General features: G+C 49.3%; 1 protein-coding gene across 3 annotated transcripts in view; it reads right to left on the bottom strand.

The window, feature by feature from the left end:
* The window catches only part of TNPO3 (transportin 3), a 1,288,661-nt gene that overhangs the window by 881,207 nt on the left and 386,080 nt on the right, over nt 1–21,374 (bottom strand). The window lies entirely within an intron of this gene.

Genomic DNA, 21,374 nt, shown 5'->3' with positions numbered 1-21,374 from the left:
AGAACTCGAGACCGTACGCAAACAATACCGACGTAATAAAACTAAGGCCTTTTGGCCGTAAAAAAGCTAGTTTTCTCGGTTCCGACAGAGAAACGTCGAGACCGCATCCGAACCCAATGGCGGAAAAAAACAATCTGGGGATGGAGCCGATGCCCATGCGCACTGTAGTCCAGGGGAGGAGCCACCTATCTCAGGATACTTCGAAGACTCTTCCAGGACAACAATGTGCGATCATCCGGACCCAACACTAGGCGGCGATCTAATGCAACAGATATGAATTTAGCAGCCCACATGCCTCGAACCTTAGGTACCCAGGGCATAGGTGTACCCAGGGCCTACCAGGGGCTGAAGCATGTATTATGCCACCCCTGGCTGGCCATCTAAATCTGACAACTGGCTGCACGACAGCTGGGGCAAGGTGGTGTAAACACCCTTTGCTGTAGATATAGTATACCTATATCTAACCCTAAAATGGACACATTTATTCCTATAAGTCACTCCTATGGAAGGCCTTATCAATCCTGAAGGTAGAGTGGTGCTTGGAATTATGTGAGATGGTGCTCTGGAATGAGCTGAGCCCGTTTGCAGCTTGCGGAACCAAGTCCTAATAGCTGTTCCATGATAACGCTATACCATATACTCTCAAGTGCATTATCAACCTCGCGGTTAAATGCTAACTCTGGTATAACATTATCAAAACATGTCGAGTAAGGTGTCATACGAATTGGAATACTACCCCCTCGCCAATTCTGGCGACGGGGGTAGCATTCCACCCTTCTTGAGGGGCACGACATGTATGTAACTGTGAACCCCGGTTAAAGTTAACTCGAGCCTTGGCATCACAAAATGGATCCTGCCACCACAAACACAAGTCTGACCTCCTGCTGCTGGGAGTCCTTCCAGCGAGGGCAGCCTGGACAAAGTGTTTCCTGCCTTGGGAGGGACTAGCACCACCCCAGACAGAATTTTGTATATTGGGTAGGATAGGCCTGAAAGGAATGAGACATGCCTGGGGAACACAAGGTGTCCTGTGCATACACCGGTTCAAACCAGTTGCTGGGGCATCCCTGCCCCAGCTCTGGCGCGAAACCGGACAAAGGATAGGGGGTGTAACCACCCCCCTTCCTGGTCCCACCCAGGGGAGGGACCTAGTCACCAGTACAGCCCCCTTTAGCAGGATAAAGGTAGAAGCTGGTCCCATTCCAAATTAGATTAATCCTGAACTACTCTACAAGAAGAAACTCTGGACTTCGCGTTCTGCTCCACAGAAGACTGAAGAAATCTCCCTTGTGGGCAAGGAGTGTCCACCCTGCAACTGCAGGCACCATCAAGCGTCCAGCGGCTTCACTTTGTCGTCTTCCCTCGAGGATCCAGACTTCAGAGCCCGACGAGACCCGGATTCCCAGACCTCTCCGACCTCAACTCACATCTGCAGCACAGCTGAGACCCGTGGGTGCGACGAGACACGTGGGACCGGCCATCTTGAAAGAAACTGCACTTCGCTTCCAGCAAGACTCCCGAGGTAAACTCGACCAAGTGCTTTGGGGATTGCGAAGCCCCAGCCCCGAGCAGCCCCTGCACCGAAGATCAGCCCTCCAGCTTCCACGAGATCTGCGTGGGGCCCTTCTGCTTGTTTGCTGCTCGACGCGTTGTCTGGTCACTTGCCGTCTGGCTAGTGGCCTCCTAGACTATGAACTTTGAAAACTACACTGCTGGTCAGGTTGCTCCAGACTGGCCCTTGCTCCCTCCCAAAAGAGGAGCACCCTGGAGCCTCCTGGTCCACTCCAGACACCGTTTCCACTCACCGCGTGGGTTGCCTTTGCCAAGGCCTGTTGATTCCGAATCCGGATCCGACACCGCCAACAGCGAGAGCCGGCGTGGGACAGCTCGTGCCTCCATCCTGGTCGTCGAAGACACCTCCTGGTCCACGTGGCTGCAGAGTCAAGCATCCACTCTTCCCTTGATCGCAACGACGACATCTGGTTCCTTCCTGGTTCCACTCCAGTCACTGGCTAGTGACTGTGAACATTGTCCCCTCTGCTTTCAGGTCTTCAGCATCTCTGATCCACCCTTGGATCACACCGGACATCTTCCTCCTGGTCGCCTGCAGCATCTTTTCTTTCAGGCTCCATAGACTTCAACGCCGGAACCCGACACGACTTTGCACCTATGCACCCGCAGCCCGTGGGTGAGGTAACAAGAGCATTTCGGAGCTCAAGGGTAGATTGACTCTCCTAGTGTGCAGTTCCACAGTCGTTTTAGTTTTAACTAGTCAGGATTGTCCGTACTTACCTTTTTCTTGAACTGTACTGTCCATAGACGACGTTGCGCATCTCGCGTGTGAGTTTACACTCTGCACACGCGCTCCGTGGGCCTCCTATTACTTACCTAAAGTTAGGATAGCGTAGTCCCAGCGATGCTACAGCCTCTGGACAGCTCCATTCCATCTATCGATTTCCTTATACCATTTACTTAGTATATGGTTTGCCGTGCCCCTAGGGCACCATTGTAATTTTGTGCAACTTACCGTATTTTTCCTAAGAGATTGTCATGTGCTTAGCCCTCTGACCTCATAAAGAGTTCAGAGGTGTTGTTATTAATAAATATACTGTTTATTTTTATAACAACCTGTGTGGTGTCCTTTCACTTGGTATTCAAGGGGTTATATTGTGGTAAAACAGCTGGCTTCACATGCCAAAAGAGTTTAGCCTAAGACTGCTTTGTCCATGCTACCATTTGGATAGCTGGTCTATAAGGTTGCCTTACAACGAATCACCATAAGGGTTGTTTGGACTGATACAAGGTGATCACTAGAACTAGTGAGCATCATATATCAGGCCAACTTCTCACATTGGTGTGCAGCGGTTGGGATTTGAGCTTGCTGTTGTTTTTACCACATATAATCTTGAAATATCATTTGAAAGATCACATAAGGTACCTAGGTACATATAACAAGCTTAGAAATACTCTGAGTTATACTGAACCAGCTGTTGGAGTAGAAAGGGCCTAGCACACCCTGACTACAACTCTTAGCAAGGGATCAGTAGGAAAACCCATAGTGTAGGTAGGTGCATGACTTACACCTCACTAGAAAGCATGTCTACCCATGGAGAGTCTTCAGAGACTCCCCAAGTGGTTAGTGACTGTGAGAAGTTGGCCTGATATATGATGCTAACTAGTTCTAGTGATCACCTTGTATCAGTCCAAACAACCCTTATGGTGATTGGTTGTAAGTCAACCTTATAGACCAGCTATCCTAATGGTAGCATGGACAAAGCAGTCTTAGGCTAAACTCTTTTGGCATGTGAAGCCAGCTGTTTTACCACAATATAACCCCTTGAATACCAAGTGAAAGGACACCACACAGGTTGTTATAAAAATAAACAGTATATGTATTAATAACAACACCTCTGAACTCTTTATGAGGTCAGAGGGCTAAGCACATGACAATCTCTTACGAAAAACACTACAAGTTGCACAAAATTACAATGGTGCCCTAGGGGCACGACAAACCATATACTAAGTAAGTGGAATGTGAAAGTCGATAATAGGAATGGAGCTGTCCAGAGGCTGTAGGATCGATGGGACCACGCTATACTAACTTCAGGTAAGTAATAAGAGGCCCACGGAACGCGTGTGCAGTGTGTGAACTCACACGCGAGATGCGTAACAACGTCTATGGACAGTACAGTTCAAGTTAAAGGTGAGTACGGACAATCCTGACTAGGTAGGACTAAAACGACTGTGGAACTGGACACTAGGACAATTAAACCACCCTTGAGCACCGAAATACTCTTGTTACCTCACCCACGGGCCGCGGGTGCATAGGTGTCAAAGTGCGTCGGGTTCTCGCGTTGAAGTCAATGGAGCCTGAAAGAAAAGATGCTGCAGGCGACCAGTAGGGAGATGTCCGGTGCAATCCAAGGGTGGATTGTTAAAGAAGGAGACCTGAAAGCAGAGGGGACAATGTTCACAGTCACTAGCCAGTGACTGGGGTGGAACCAGGAAGGAACCAGATGTTGTCATCGTGATCAGGTGAAGAGTGGACGCTGGACTCTGCAGCCACGTGGACCAGGAGGTGTCTTCGACGACCAGGATGGAGGCACGAGCTGTCCCACGCAGGCTCTCGCTGTCGGCGGTGTCGGATCCGGGATTGGACTAAGGCCTTGGCAAAGGCAACCCACACGGTGAGTGAAGAAAGCGTCTGGTGCGGACTAGGAGAGTCCGGGGTGCCCCTCTTTTGGAAGGGAGCAAGGGCCAGTCTGGAGCAACCAGACCAGCAGTGAAGATTCAAACGTTCGTCGTCTAGGAGGCCACTAGCCAGCCGGCAAGTGACCAGACAACGCGTCGAGCAGCAACAAAGCAGAAGGGCCCCACGCAGATCTCGTGGATGCTGGAGGGTTGACCTTCGGTGCAGGGGCTGCTCGGGGCTGGGGCTTCTCAATCCCCAAAGCACTTGGTCGAGTTTACCTCGGGAGTCGTGCTGGAAGCGAAGTGCAGGTTCGTTCAAGATGGCCGGTCCCACGTGTCTCGTCGCACCCACGGGTCTCAGCTTTGCTGCAGATGTGAGTTGAGGTCGGAGAGGTCTGGGAATCCGGGTCTCGTCGGGCTCTGAAGTCTGGATCCTCGAGGGAAGACGACAAAGTGAAGCCAATGGACGCTTGATGGTGCCTGCAGTTGCAGGGTGGACACTCCTTGTCCACAAGGGAGATTCTTCAGTCTTCTGTGGAGCAGAACGTCGAAGGCCAGAGTTTCTTCTTGTTGAATAGTTCAGGATAATCTAATTTGGAATGGGACCAGCTCCTACCTTTATTCTCCTAAAGGGAACTGCACTACTGACTAGGTCCCTCCCCTGGGTGGGACCAGGAAGAGGGTGGTTACACCCCCTATCCTTTGTCCGGTTTCCTGCCAGAGCTGGGGCTGGGATGCCCCAGCACCTGGTTTGAACCGGTGTATGCACAGGGCACCTTGTGTGCCCCAGGCATGTCTCATTCCTTTCAGGCCTCCCTACCTCAATACACAAAATCTTGTCTGGGGTGGTGCTAGCACCTCCCAAGGCAGGAAACCCTTTGTCCAGGCCATCCTCGCTGGAAGGACTCCCAGCAGCAGGAGGTCAGACTTGTGTCAGTGGTGGCAGCATCCATTTTGTGATGCTGAGGCTCGAGTTAACTTTAACCGGGGTTCACAGTTACATACATGTCGTGTCCCTCTAGAAGGGTGGAATTCTACCCCCCGTCGCCAGAATTGGCGAGGGGGTAGTATTCCAAATCGTATGACAGCTTACTTCACATGTTTTGATAATGTTATACCAGAGTTAGCATTTAACCGCGAGGTTGATAATGCACTTAAGAGTATATGGCATAGCGTTATCATGGAACAGCTATTAGGACTTGGTTCCGCAAGCTGCAAACGGGTTCAGCTCATGCCAGAGCACCATCTCACATAATTCCAAGCACTCTGCCGTTAGGATTGATAAGGCCTTCCATAGGAGTGACTGATAGGAATATATGTGTCCATTTTAGGGTTAGATATAGGTATACTATATCTACAGCAAAGGGTGTTTACACCACCTTGCCTCAGCTGTCATGCAGCCAGTTGTGTCAGATTTAGATGGCCAGCCAGGGGTGGCATAATACATGCTTCAGCCCCTGGTAGGCCCTGGGTACACCTATGCCCTGTGTACAGGGATTGATAAGGTGGCCCAGTACCAATTGGTAAATGCACCTAAAGTACATGCTTGTCAATTTAGAGAGAGAACAGCTAGGCTGTGGGTCTGATTAGCAGGCCCACAGCCAGGGAAAGTCGTAAACCAGTGAAGCAAAAAGAAAAAATATGGGGTGACCATAGGATTGCAGACCCCACTCTCCTACAGTGACCCTCCACAGGTCCTTTCCAGATATGCAGGTCTCAGTTTCCAGGAGATGAGACAATTGTGTACCTCCAGGAAATTGAAACAGGGTTCTAACCCTACCACTCCTTTTCTGTTAGGTCTCTTAGAGACATATGATGCTAGAAGGGCTTCTAACACAGGCCCCTCTAGTTCAGATGGGAGCATGCCCCCCTTAGAAGGTACACCTGGTGATCCAGACTCCAACCTCTCTGAAGCAGAGAATGAAGATAGTAGGGAAGAAGGGGATGTATCGGAGGAGGAGGCAGAAAATGGGCAACCTTTAGTCAGCAGACTTACAAGGGCCAACTTAGACCTACATAGGGAAGGAACTGGGTGACTCTCAGTGCCATCCACTAGCAGGCCTAACTTTGGGGTCAGGAGAGATAGATCTCCTTCTAGGGACTCCAATAGATCTGTGCACTCTCATGCATCTGCTCAGAGGAGAATGACTTCCCCTCAGAGGAGAGAGCATGAAGCAAAAATGAAGGAAGCTAATCTGAGGATCCAAAGGGAAGAACTTGCCCTTGCCAAAGAGAAGCTTGCCTTTGCTAGAGAGCAACAGTTGAGTGGGGTAGTCCCCACTGGTGGTAGCAATATCCCTAGGGATAAAGACAGGAGTTTTGATAACAGAAACATGAGCAAGATAGTGCCCTCCTATAAGACAGGAGATGATATCCACAAGTGGATAACTGCTCTGGAGAGGGCCTGCAAAGTACAGCAGGTACCCCAGAGTCAGTGGGCAGCTATATTGTGGCTCTCCTTTGAAGGCAAAGGTAGATATAAGCTCCTCACTGTTAGAGATGAGGATGCTAATGATTACCAAGTCTTGAAAACTGCACTGATTGATGGGTTTGGCTTAACAACTGAACAGTACAGGTTAATGTTCAGAGACACCCAGAAAACTCAGGCTCAAGATTGGACTGACTTTGTTCATTGTGCCACTAAGGCTTTGGAAGGCTGGTTACTGGGAAGTAAAGTTACTGATTACACAGGATTGTATAATCTAATTATGAGAGAGCAAATCTTAAATAATTGTCAGAACCAGTTGTTGCATCAGCACCTGATTGACTCAGATCTGACCTCTCCCCAAGAATTGGGAAAGAAGGCAGACAGATGTGTCAGAACCAGGGTCAAGCAGCAGAACCAGAACCAGGGTGGTGGCCAGAAGAAAGCAGACCAGAAGGGTAATAATGAGAGTAAGCAGAATGACCAGAAGTCTTCAACAGGGCCCCAACAATCTAAGGAGGGTGGGTCCCAGAATTACCAAAAGAAGAAGGATGGTCCTAAGAAACCATGGTGCCAATACTGTAAAAGTAAGACTCACTGGTTTAGTGAGTGCACCAAGGACGGCCAAACTCCTACCACTACTGTCCCTAAGACACCTGCACCCCCTAGTACAGTATGTAGTGGTAGTGTACCTCCCAAGGCTATAGTTGGGGTACCCTGGGAACTGAGGTGGATTCTGACTTAGTTAGAATTCCTACTCAGGCAGTTCTTGTTTGTACTGGGGACATGGATATGACCCCTACTGTAAGTCCTAGTACTCTGGGCAAATACAGACAAACGCCTTTAATCAATGGAAAAATGGCTCAGGCCTACAGGGACACATGTGCCAGTGTCACTATGGTGACACCAACATTTGTGGACCCTGACCAGATCATGCTAGGTTCAGATTACCTAGTGACCAATGCTAGCAATGACACTACCAATCACAGTATGGCAGTTGTTAATTTTTCCTGGGGAGGGGTAACTGGCCTCAAAAGGGTTGTAGTTAGTTCAGACCTCCCAGTAGATTGCCTATTGGGCAATGATTTGGAATCCTCACTGTGGTCAGATGTGGAGTACAGGACTCATGTAGAAATGCTAGGTCTCTCCTCACAAGTCCTTGCTGTGACCAGGTCACAGGCCAAGAAATGCCCAGCTGAACAAGTGCTGTGCTGGATCCTGGAAGAATGGACCAGACACTACCCAAGAGGAAGAGCAGTAGGGGTAAGGCTGAGCCTTCCCCCCTGCCTCAGGTTGAGGATCAGCCCTCACAGGAGGCTGACCCAAAGGCTCCAGAAGGAACTGTCCTAGAAGAGCTTGAACCTGAACAGGTTGAGTTTCTTGGGACAGGGGGACCTTCCAGGGCAGACTTGAGGCAGGCACAGTTAGACTGTTCCTCCCTTGAACCCCTCAGACAGCAGGCTGCTGTTGAGGCTGCAGGGAATGCTACAGGTGCCCACAAGGTATACTGGGATGATGGACTCCTATACTCTGAGGCAAGAGACCCCAAGCCTGGTGCTACCAGGAGGTTGGTCACCCCCTTGTCTCTTAAAGGGTTCCTTCTCACCTTAGCCCATGAGATTCCCCTTGCAGGTCACTAAGGCCAGAACAAGACTTGAGACAGGCTTGCCCCACACTTTCACTGGCCTCATATGTCTGAAGACACCAAAGAGTTTTGTCGCTCATGTGTCACCTGTCAAGCCAGTGGCAAATCAGGCGGCACAACAAAGGCCCCCCTTATACCACTACCTGTGGTGGGGCTACCCTTTGAGAGAGTGGGGATAGACATTGTTGGACCAATGGACCCCCCAACAGCATCTGGGCACAGATTTATACTGGTGGTAGTGGATCATGCCACCAGGTATCCAGAAGCTATTCCCCTTAGGATCATCACAGCTCCTGTTGTGGCCAGGGCCCTACTTGGGAGTTTTCTCCAGAGTGGGGTTTCCTAAGGAGGTTGTCTCTGACAGAGGTGCAAACTTCATGTCAGGATACTTGACTGCAATGTGGAAGGAGTGTGGTGTAAATTAAAAATTTACCACACCCTATCACCCACAGTGCAATGGGCTTGTTGAGAGATTCAACAAGACTCTAAAAGGGATGATAAAAGGGTTACCTGAAAAGCTTAGGCGACGATGGGACATCCTTTTACCCTGCCTCCTGTTTGCTTACAGAGAGGTCCCACAGAAGGGGGTTGGCTACAGCCCTTTTGAGCTTCTGTTTGGGCATCCTGTAAGAGGACCCCTATGTCTGGTGAAGGAAGGATGGGAGTTACCTCTCAAAAAGCCTAAACTTGACATAGTGGACTACGTACTTGGTCTCCGCTCCAGCATGGCAGAGTACATGGAGAAGGCATCCAAAAACCTTGAGGCCAGCCAAGAACTTCAAAAAGCTTGGCATGACCAAAAGGCTGTCCTAACTGTTTATCATATAGGACAGAAGGTGTGGGTGTTGGAGCCAGTGGCCCCAGCAGCTCTCCAAGACAAGTGGTCTGGACCCCATACCATCATTGAGCAAAAGGGAGAAGTCACCTACCTGGTGGATATGGGAACTACCAGAAGCCCCCACAGTGTGCTTCATGTAAACAGGCTCAAGGCATTTGTCAACAGGAGGACATGGGCTTGCTCATGGCCACAGATGAGGGGCAGGAGGAAGAGACCCTCTCCCATACCTGCTCACTCAGAACCCTGATGATGTAGTCTTTTCTGACAGCCTCTCTAAGCATCAACAAGAGGATTGCAAACAGGTTCTTCAATCCTTTAGACAAATGTTCTCACTGACACCCAGTCAGACAAACTGGTGCACCCATGAGGTGGACACTGGTGACAATCTGCCTGTCGAGAGTAAAATCTACAGGCAACCTGACCACGTCAGGGACTGCATTAAGAAAGAAGTTCAAAAGATGTTGGAATTGGAAGTCATTGAACCCTCAGAGAGCCCTTGGGCTAGTCCTGTAGTTCTAGTGCCAAAACCTCACACCCAGGATGGTAAGAGAGAGATGAGGTTTTGTGTAGACTACGGGGGTCTCAATGCTGTCACTAAGACAGATGCCCATCCAATACCTAGGGCAGATGAACTTATAGACAAGTTGGCTTCTGCAACTTTCTTGAGTACATTTGACCTAACAGCTGGTTATTGGCAGATCAGGTTAGCTGAGGATGCCAAGGCCAAAACAGCATTTTCTACCCCAGGAGGTCATTACCAATTTGTGGTGATGCCCTTTGGTTTGAAAAATGCACCTGCCACTTTTCAAAGGTTGGTGAACCAAGTTCTCACTAGGTTGGATGAATTATGTGCAGCATATCTAGATGATATTGCTGTCTTAAGCTCCACCTGGGAGGATCACCTGATCCACCTGAGGAAAGTTTTGGAGGCCCTGCAGAAGGCAGGCCTCACTATCAAGGCCACCAAGTGCCAGATAGGGCAGAGTCAGGTTGTGTACCTGGGCCACCTTGTGGGTGGAGGCCAGGTTCAACCCTTGGAGAGCAAGATACAGGCCATAAAGGACTGGGCTCCTCCAACCACCCAGACACAGGTCAGAGCTTTCTTGGGCCTGTCTGGTTACTATAGGAAGTTTGTCAAAAAGTATGGGTCCATTGTGACACCACTTAATGACTTGACAAGCAAGAAAATGCCAAAGAAAGTTCAGTGGACAGTTAGCTGTCAGAAGGCATTCGATGACCTAAAGCAGGCCATGTGTACTGCACCTATTCTCAAGAGTCCCGACTACTCCAAAACCTTCATTGTCCAAACAGATGCATCTGAGTTGGGTGTGGGAGCTGTTCTATCTCAACTGAATATTGATGGTCATGACCAGCCCATTGCTTTTTTAAGTAGAAGGCTGACCCCTAGAGAGAAACTTTGGTCAGCTATTGAGAGGGGGGCCTTTGCATTGGTTTGGGCCCTGAAGAAGTTGAGGCCATACTTGTTTGGAACTCACTTCAAGATTCAGACCGACCATAAGCCCCTCTTATGGCTAAATCAGATGAAGGATGAAAACCCCAAACTTCTTATGTGGTCCATTTCCCTACAGGGGATGGACTTTACAGTGGAGCACAGACCAGGGACTGACCATGGCAATGCAGATGGTCTCTCCAGGTATTTCCACTTAGAACAGGAAGACTCACCTGGTTACGGTTAGTTTAATGTCCCTAAGTTTTGGGGGGGGGGGGTTATGTAGGAGAGTGGGGTCTGCAATCCTATGGTCACCGCAGATTTTTGCTTTTTGCTTCACTGGTTTATGACTTTCCCTGGTTGTGGGCCTGCTAATCAGACCCACAGCCTAGCTGTTCTCTCTCTAAATTGACATCCATGTCCTTTAGGTGCATTTACCAATTGGTACTGGGCCACCTTATCAGTCCCTGTACAGTGTATCTTAGGTACCCAGGGTATAGGTGTACCCAGGGCCTACCAGGGGCTGAAGCATGTATTATGCCACCCCTGGCTGGCCATCTAAAACTGACACAACTGGCTGCAAGACAGCTGGGGCAAGGTGGTGTAATCACCCTTTGCTATAGATATAGTATACCTATATCTAACCCTAAAATGGACACATTTATTCCTATCAGTCACTCCTATGGCAGGCCTTATCAATCCTGAAGGCAGAGTGCTTGGAATTAAGTGAGATGGTGCTCTGGCATGAGCTGAGCCCGTTTGCAGCTTGCGGAACCAAGTCCTAATAGCTGTTCCATGATAACGCTATACCATATACTCTTAAGTGCATTATCAACCTCGCGGTTGAATGCTAACTCTGGTATAACATTATCAAAACATGTCGAGTAAGGTGTCATACGAATTGGAATACTACCCCCTCGCCAATTCTGGCGACGGGGGTAGCATTCCACCCTTCTAGAGGGGCACGACATGTATTTAACTGTGAACCCCGGTTAAAGTTAACTCGAGCCTTGGCATCACAAAATGGATCCTGCCACCACAGACAAGTCTGACCTCCTGCTGCTGGGAGTCCTTCCAGCGAGGGAGGCCTGGACAAAGGGTTTCCTGCCTTGGGAGGTGCTAGCACCACCCCAGACAGGATTTTGTGTATTGGGTAGGATAGGCCTGAAAGGAATGAGACATGCCTGGGGCACACAAGGTGTCCTGTGCATACACCGGTTCAAACCAGTTGCTGGGGCATCCCTGCCCCAGCTCTGGCGCGAAACCGGACAAAGGATAGGGGGTGTAACCACCCCCCTTCCTGGTCCCACCCAGGGGAGGGACCTAGTCACCAGTACTGCCCCCTTTAGCAGGATAAAGGTAGGAGCTGGTCCCATTCCAAATTAGATTAATCCTGAACTACTCTACAAGAGGAAACTCTGGACTTCGACGTTCTGCTCCACAGAAGACTGAAGAAATCTCCCTTGTGGGCAAGGAGTGTCCACCCTGCAACTGCAGGCACAATCAAGCGTCCAGCGGCTTCACTTTGTCGTCTTCCCTCGAGGATCCAGACTTCAGAGCCCGACGAGACCCGGATTCCCAGACCTCTCCGACCTCAACTCACATCTGCAGCACAGCCGAGACCCGTGGGTGCGACGAGACACGTGGGACCGGCCATCTTGAAAGAAACTGCACTTTGCTTCCAGCACGACTCCCGAGGTATACTCGACCAAGTGCTTTGGGGATTGAGAAGCCCCAGCCCCGAGCAGCCCCTGTACCGAAGATCAGCCCTCCAGCTTCCACGAGATCTGCATGGGGCCCTTCTGCTTGTTTGCTGCTCGACGCGTTGTCTGGTCACTTGCCGGCTGGCTAATGGCCTCCTAGACGACGAACTTTAAAAACTACACTGCTGGTCTGGTTGCTCCAGACTGGCCCTTGCTCCCTCCCAAAAGAGGAGCACCCTGGACCCTCCTGGTCCACTCCAGACGCCGTATCCACTCACCGCCTGGGTTGCCTTTGCCAAGGCCTGTTGTTTCCAAATCCGGATCCGACACCGCCGACAGCGAGAGCCTGCGTGGGACAGCTCGTGCCTCCATCCTGGTCGTCAAAAACACCTCCTGGTCCACGTGGCTGCAGAGTCAAGCGTCCACTCTTAACTTGATCACGACAACGACATCTGGTTCCTTCCTGGTTCCACTCCAGTCACTGGCTATTGACTGTGAACATTGTCCCCTCTGCTTTCAGGTCTCCTTCTTCAACAATCCACCCTTGGATCACACCGGACATCTTCCTGGGGGGAGCACCTCACCAGAACCTGAGAGCCCTGCTGCCTGCCAGCCATGCATTCACTGTGTGCCCCGTTTGTGTGGACTGCGGCTCACCCACTCCGGTTCCTACGTATTCATGTAATAACCTCCTCAAATAGGTCAGCGTTTCCTGGATTACAGTTTCATCCGCAGCACTTGATACTACTCCGATACTGGCACCCACACTCACAGCTGTCACAGTGCACTATACTTTAACGGACAGCGGGAGGGGGGCCGGGAAGGCAAGGAAAAACAGCACGGGCACACGGACGGAGGGGGAGGGGGGGCGCGGGAACGGACAGCGAGAGGCAAGGATAAACAAGCACTCACCTGGACTTCCTCCGGCGGCGGTCGACGAGCCAAAAAAATAAACCCCGCCCACCGCCGCAGGATGAGTAAAAATGGCCGGAACGCCCCCGAATCTGCTCCGCAATTGACGGACAGATCTCTGTTCCAATGGCTAGCCTCCATTTATGGAGCTAGCCAATGGGACAGAGGGGCGGTGACCAAGCCACATACTGTTGACATCAGATTTCGCCTGCGCCGAAAAGCTGCGAAACCTAAAAAACAAGTGCAATCATCCGAGCCCAACACCAGATGGCGATCTATTCATAAATGTACCATCTGCAGCCCATATGCCTCGAACACAGATCTATGTCTGGATGTCCCCACATGTGAAAGAATGGAAGAAGAACTTGAGGATTAAGTTCCCATTTGTGGATCAGTTGTGTTTGACGACTGAGCAGATCCGCTATTTGATTGTGTACTCCTGGTAGGTGTTCTGCTAGAAGGTATATCTTCCGTGGAATAGCTTATCTCCAGATGCTCTGTGCTAGACGGGATAACTGGAGATTGTGTGTTCCCCATTGTTTTTATATGTAATACATTGCTGTCATGTCTGTACGGATTAGGACAGCTTTGCCTAGCAGTTTTGGCTGAAAATACTACAACGCTAGAGAGATTTCCAACTATTCCAGGTAGTTGATGTGGAATTGTTTTTGTTGAGAGATCCATAAACCTTGAACGGTATGGTTTTGGAGATGTGCTCCCCAGCTGGTGAGCGATGCATCTATTAGCACTATCTGTGGGACTGGCCGAGGAACGACCGCCCTTTGGACAGGTTTTTTTGTTGTCAACCACTGCAGAGAGTGATGGGTGCGGTTGTCCACCAACACCAGATCTGTTGGTTAACCTTGAGCCTGGTTCCACTGACGTGCTAGACACTCTTGCAGTGGGCGCATTTGCATTCTTGCATGAGGGACGAGAAAAATGCAAGAGGCCATCATTACTATTAGAAGCATGTACACTCTTGCTGGTAGTGAGAGTTGTGGTTAAAATCTTTGAACTAGGATTTGTATACCGTTTATCCTGACGGAATTGGGATATGCTACGGCTGTGGAAGTATTCACTGTAGCCCCTAGATATTGTTGCATTGTGGATGGTTGGAGATGGGATTTGCTTAGATTTATTGTGGATCCCAGACTGTGAAGTAACTGTATTGTCCAGAGTGTGTGTTGAACAGTTGTTGTGGGAGTTTTCTTTTATGAGCCAATCTTCAAGGTAAGGGAAGACATGAATTTGTTGTCTTCTGAGATGGACTGCGACCACCGCAAGGCATTTGGTAAAAACCCTGGGTGCTGTAGGGACTCTGAATGGGAGCACTTTGAATTGGTAGTGTGGACCATCTACCACAAACCTGAGATATTTCCTGTGAGCGGGATGTATGGGAATGTGGAAGTAGGAGTCCTTTAACCCCTTCCATGCTCATGACGAGCTCAGCTCGTCATGCAGCACAGTGCTCGTGTGCTCATGACTAGCTGAGCTCGTCATGACCACACCCGTTTTTATTGCTGTCCAGCACAGCAGGGGAAGGAGTAGTAACTCCAGTTCTGTAGTAGGGGTATTTCTGTTATAGTCCTAATCTAGTGAATAGTCCCGCCCATGTGCGTGGACCCCGGAGCAATAAAAAATAATCTCTTAAGGTGTCGAAAAATGCAGAACTGCATAGACACTTAAGAAAGAATTTAAAGACAGATAATGCAGCCTATATCCACAGGCTACACTGTCCAGTACTTCAACTAGATATTCCACCAAAAATCCACAAACAGCAAAGCCTGTCCAGATTTCCCTTGCTTTAACAGCAAAACCCCTCTGGAATGATAGAGAGGAAGACCTGAACAGACAAGCCCCATAGGCTGCCATTATGTGGCTCAAAACAGGATACTGTGCCTTTAAGAGAACCTTCCAGAACTTCACAGTATCCCAGAATGCACTGCAGGTCCCTTTTAATTTCAGTTCTTTTTCAAGGCGTAACAAGCCAGACCTGTAGCATTCCTTACATGAATATCTCTCTCCACCGGGGAGGAGGGCGGGCGCTTATGACTATAACAGAGATACCCCTACTACAGAACTGGAGTTACAGGACAGAAACTACTCTTCTGTAGTAGGGGATCCCTGTGTATAGTCATAATCTAGTGAATAGAATGGCAAGCCCATCCACACACCAAAGCGGCGGTGGAGAAAAGAGAAATAACACCACTATTGTGCGAACAGATTTCGCAGCGAAGCCTGCCCAACCTGAGCGTCTGCCCTGGCATCAGTGTCCAGGCAGTAACGCTTAGCAAAAGTATGGACCGACTTCCAAGTGGCTGCCTTGTAGATCTCTGCAATTGGAACATTACGGAGCAAAGCAGTCGTGGCAGCTTTGCCCATGGTGGAATGAGCCTTAGGTTTACCCCCTACGGTCTTACCAGCTTTTTGGTAGCACAATTGTATACAGGACACAATCCACCTAGAGATGGACTGTTTAGAGGTAGCAAGACCCGTCCTGACTGATCCATAATTGATGAACAATTGGTCTGACCTACGAATATCCTTGGTTTTATCCAGATAAAATTTCAACACCCTCCTGACATCCAGGGAATGCAGGGACCTTTCCGCTGGAGAGGAAGGATTCTGAAAAAACGTAGGTAAAGTTATGGTCTGGTTAACATGAAAGTCAGATATAACTTTAGGAAGAAATTTAGGGTGAGTACGCATAACAACCTTAGCAGCATGAAATACAGTATAAGGTTCTTGGCAACACAACGCCTGAATTTCACTCACCCTGCGAGCCGATGTAATGGCCACGAGGAACGCTGCCTTCCAGGACAGGTGCTGCATCGAAGTCTTATGAATAGGGTCAAAAGGCTCCTTCATCAATATGGACAGCACCACATTCAATTCCCATGAAGACTAAGGAAGCCGGACAGGAGGGAACACTTTCTTCAAGCCTTCCAAAAAAATCTTTGATCACAGGGATCTGAAAGAAGGAAGTCTGTGAAGAGCATTTCCTGTAGGCAGTCAATGCAGCCAGATGAACCTTAATGTAATGGACATTAAGGCCAGACTGCGCCAGATGTAGAAGATATGGAAGGATGACATCTTCCTTACATGTCGTCGGGTCATAGTTCTTGGACTTGCACCAGATGCAAAACCTCTTCCACTTGTAAGCATAAGAAGTCCTAGTGGAAGGTCGCTTAGCCTCCTTCAGTATGTCCATGCAATCTTCTGGTAGATTCAGATGGCCATATTGCACTATCTCAGGAGCCATGCCGGCAAACTCAAAGACGAGAGGTTGGGGTGCAACATCTGCCCCCCGAACTTAGTGAGAAGGTCCGGCCTGCACGGCAGCCGTATGTGAGGAAGGAGAGACCGGTGAAGCAGGTCCGTGAACCACCACTGCCTGGGCCATTCCGGGGCAATGGACTGGGACAGCTTGATGAGCACCGTCGGAATCAGGGGAATGGGTGGAAAAGCGTACAGAAAACTGTTCGACCAGTTGATCCATAACGCATTCCCCAGCGTCCCTGGCTGGTAGTACCTGGAGGCGAAGTCTCGGCATTTGCTGTTTTCGGCAGTGGCGAACAGATCTACGTCTGGAGTCCCCCACCTTGCGAAGACTTCTCTTAGTACTTCGTCGTTTATGACCCATTCGTGGTTTTCCTGAATCAGTCTGCTCAGTGCGTCTGCCTGAACATTCTGCACACCTGGTAGATGGGTAGCCGTTCTCGTCAGTCCTCTGGCTAGAAGCCAGTGACAGATCGCGCGATCTCGACCCCCCCCCCTCCCAACCCCCCCCCCCCCCCCGGTTGTTGAGGTAATACATCGTGGTCGTATTGTCCATTTGAAAAAGCAAAGAGGTGGTCTGGAAGGACGGATGAAAGGCCTTCATCGCCAAGTGAACAGCTCTGAGTTCCAGGAAATTGATGTGGTACGTGGACTCCGTCGGGAACCACGTCCCTTGAATCTGTAGGTCTCCGGAGTGCGCCCCCCCAGCAGTGGAGCGACGCATCCGTCACTATAGTCTGCGTGGGAATGTCCTTGTGGACGGGAACCCCTCTGAGGAGGTTCTCCGCTGAACACCACCACTTCAGAGACTGAAGAGCATGTAGAGACAGTCGGATCTTGTCGTCCCAAGACCCTTTCCTCTGATCCCACTAATCCTCCAAGCACTCCTGCAATGGTCTCATGTGCAGCCGTGCGAGTGGCGTGAGGAAGATACAAGAGGCCATCGACCCCAGTAGAGAAGACACCGTCCTCACTGTTGTAGATGGAGCGGTCATAAGAGCCTGAGCCTTCCGAAGGAGTGATAATCGTCGCGCCTCCGAAGGAGACACGCTTGCTGACAGCGTATTGATGGAGGCTCCCAAGTACTGTATGCACTGGACCGGAGTCGGGACAGACTTGGACATGTTGATGTGCAACCCCAGCTTGTTCAAGAGAACGCACGTCTTCTGGAAGTGCGCTTGAGCTTCCGAGAAGGAGGAGGCCTTGATCAACCAATCGTCCAGGTACGGGTAGACAAACACCTTGTTCTTCCTCAGGTGTGCAGCTACCACTGCCATGCACTTCGAGAATGTTCTGGGCGCAGACTTCAGCCCGAATGGCAGTACTGTGTACTGATAATGATTGGCGCAGACTTGGAATCGCAGGAACTTCCTGTGTTTGTGCGCAATGGGCACATGGAAGTACGCATCCTGTAGGTCTATAGCACAGAGCCAGTCTCCCTGTTGCAGCGGAGGATAAATCTGATGCAAAGACAGCATGCGAAACTTCTCTCTGTGAATCCACTTGTTTGCCTGTCGCAAGTCAAGAATGGGCCTGAACGCGTTCTTGTCCTTCTTGCGAACCAGAAAGAACCGGGAGTACAGACCTCTTCCTCTCTGAGACAGAGGTACGTCTTCTATCGCCCTTTTCCTTAACAGGATATCGGCCTCCGCCTGGAGCTCGCGCAGTTGAAACTGCAAGCTGACCAGTGGAATTGAAGGAGGCGAGCTGGTGAACCGAAGACTGTATCCATTGCAAACAATATTCAGCACCACAAGATGTTCTAGCCTTCTTGGAGCCCTTCTTCACCGGAGACCTTCCTCTGGATGACCTGTGAGCCAGGCCATAGATGCAAATTCTCTCCCTGTCTTTGAGAGTTCTTCCTGACAGGTGCTCGCAGTGAGGATAGGTGCCTGGATCATGTTCTTCAGGCAGACACAGGATACAAACGTCGTGGTTGTCTGATTTTGCTTTCTTGTTGCCACAAGATGGGCATTTGTCAAAAAGTGAAGGCATTCTCAGCTGAAAATGCTCACTAAAATGACAAAAAAAGACAGATTACTTGACTTGATGTAAAATGTCAAAGTAATAGAAAAAGTTGTTAAGAATGAAGTAATTTTCTGTCAGAAAACAGAAAATTTGTGGAGCTGTGTTACCAGGATCCTTCCTGAAGGCGCCGGAAAGAACTGACCTAACTGCATGATGGGATACAGGGGGTCATGGGTGCCTTAAAGGCACGGTGTCAGTTTTTTGGTATTCAGCTACAGGTTAGCTTTTCAGTCTTTTTAGACTGTGTGTTTGCAATGCAGCCTGGGAGCTTTCTATGCTTTCAGGGTGTTATAAGAATTTCTACTGCTGCCTAAGCATTAAAACAGTTCTAAAACAATCTTTTGTGTTGTTTCTCATGTTTCTAATGCATAATATTCATGTATGGTGGAAATTCTTCACAGCATATTCCAGCTCTGATGTGATTTGGCTGCTATTATATATATATATGTATATATATGTATATATATGTAGGGCACATATAATATAGTGTTTCCAGGGTCCCGCGCATGGGCGGGAATATTCTAATGCTTATGACTATTGATGAGGATCCCCTGTTAGAGAATTGCAGTTCGCATGAGTGTAGAGGTTCGAAAGGAGGTCCCATAAGTCTGGTTAGTACTATATTTAGATTCCAGACTGGGGAAGGAGGGTGTCTTGAAGGTATGCTGCTATAGCAGCGAGGTGTAGTCTTATCGAAGATTATGCTAGGTTGCATCTTTGAAGATGTAGCTGGTAACATATAATGTTTTGTATGGAAGCATCTAATGGGTTGATTTGGTTATTGTTGCAGTAAATAACAAATCATTTCCATTTAGCTGCATAGCACGCTCTTGTAGTTGGTCGTCTTGCCTCCTTAATGATGTTCATGCAGTCTGGTGGCAAGTTAAGGTATCCAAATTCTAAGACTTAAGGAGCCAGATCGCTAGGTTCATCTGATTGGGATCTGGGTGTCTGATTTCTCCATGGTTCGGAGTTAGAAGATGGGGTGCGAGGCACAGCCTTTGATGAGGAACTACTGAAAGCTCCAGGAACGTTGTGTACCGCGGCTGTCTCGCCCATTTGGGAGCAACTAGGATTAATGTGAGTGACTGTTGCCGCATTTTGCGTGCCACCAACGGAATCAGCGGTGCTGGGGGAAAAGCGCACGCAAATCTGCCTGACCAGTTCATCCATATCGCATTGCCCTGTGACAACAGATGTGGGAACCAGGCGGCAAAGTACTGGCATTTCGAGTTTTCTTTTGTGGCAAATAGGTCTATGTCTGGGTGACCCCCACTGTTTGAAGAATGGCTGGAGAACTTGGGGGTGAATCTCCCATTCGTGTAGTTGTTAGCAGACCTGCTCTGATTGTCTTTCCCTGGAAGGTGTTTTGCTAGGAGAAAGATTTGTTTTGGAATCGCCCACTTCCATATGCTCTGTGCCAGGTGGGACAGCTGTGGAGAGTGTGTTCCTCCCTGTTTCTGGATATAGTAGATTGCGGTCATGTCCGTCCAGATCAACACAGTCTTGCTGTACAAGTATTTTTAGAATGCTTTCAGGGCTAGGAATATCACTAGCAACTCTAGTTGGTTGATATGCAGTTTCTTTTGTTTGGTTGTCCAGAGCCCCTGTACTGTGTATTGAAGGAGATGGGCTCCCCAGCCTGTCAGTGATGCGTCCGCTGTTGGTACTAGTTGTGAAACTGGCTCTTGGAACAGTCGCCCCTTGGAAAGATTATGTGGATTCCACCACTGCAGAGTTGTGAGCGCGACTGTCTACCAACACTAGGTCTTTTAGTTCTCCTTGAGCCTGGTTCCATTGCCGTGCTAGGCATTCTTGTAGGGGATGCATTTGAAGTCTGGCATGGGGGACAATGAATATGCAGGAGGCCAACATGCCTATGAGCTTCATAAAGACTCGAGCCGGCAGAGATTGTTGTGGCAGAAATTTGAGAATAAGTATCTGCATGCTGGCTATCCTCGCTGAGTTTGGGTATGCCTTTGCCACGGAGGTGTCTTTAGTGGCTCCCAGATATTATTGTGTGTAGGATGGTTGCAGATGCGATTTTGGGTAGTTTATCGAAAACCCTAGGCTGTGTAGCAACTGAAGTGTTTGAGACATGTGTGTTGCACACTGTTGGTACGATGTTGCTTGTATTAACCAATCGTCTACTTAAGGGAACACATGGATGTGTTGCCTTCTGAGATGTGCTGCCACTGTCGCTAAGCATTTTGTAAACACTCTTGGAGCCGTGGTAACCCCGAAGGGCAAAACCTTGAATTGGTAGTGTTGCCCCTCTATTGTGAACCGGAGATATTTTCTGTGTGCTGGATGGATAGGTATGTGAAAATACGCATCCTTGAGATCCAGTGTTGCTAGGAAGTCTCCTTGTTGTAGCAACGGGAGCACTTGCTGTAGTGTGATCATATGGAAGTGCTCCGACAGTATGTATTGATTTAGGGGTCTGAGGTCCAGTATTGGTCTGAGGAAACCGTCCTTCTTGGGAATAAGGAAGTATAGGGAGTATACTCCTGTACCTTGCTGGTGGAAAGGGACTGGCTCTATGGCCCCCTTTTCCAGCATGCATTTCACCTCTTGTTGTAGCAGGGTGATGTGTTCTTTGGACATGGGACTGTGACTGGGTGGTATGTTTAGTGGGGTAGAATTGAGTTCCAGGCAGTAACCATACTGGATAATTTGTCTCACCCACCTGTCCGTGGTAATTGCGTTCCAGACAGGTAGGAATTGTTGGAGTCTGCCTCCGACCGGTGTTAGGTGGTCTGGAGGTAGCGTGATGAAGTCACTGTTTTGTGGCAGTGGAGGCTCCGGTGTTATTGCCTCCACGTCCTCTTCCCTTATTATTGTTGCCCCTATAACCTCCTCTGTTGGAGTTTTTGGTGAAGGAACTTTGTGTATTGCCTTTG

Source organism: Lissotriton helveticus, chromosome 1_1, assembly GCF_964261635.1.
Source record: "Lissotriton helveticus chromosome 1_1, aLisHel1.1, whole genome shotgun sequence".
In the NCBI taxonomy this organism is placed as follows: Eukaryota; Metazoa; Chordata; class Amphibia; order Caudata; family Salamandridae; genus Lissotriton; species Lissotriton helveticus.
Note: the sequence above shows the minus strand (reverse complement) of the source record. Positions and strands in the feature narration are given on the sequence as shown.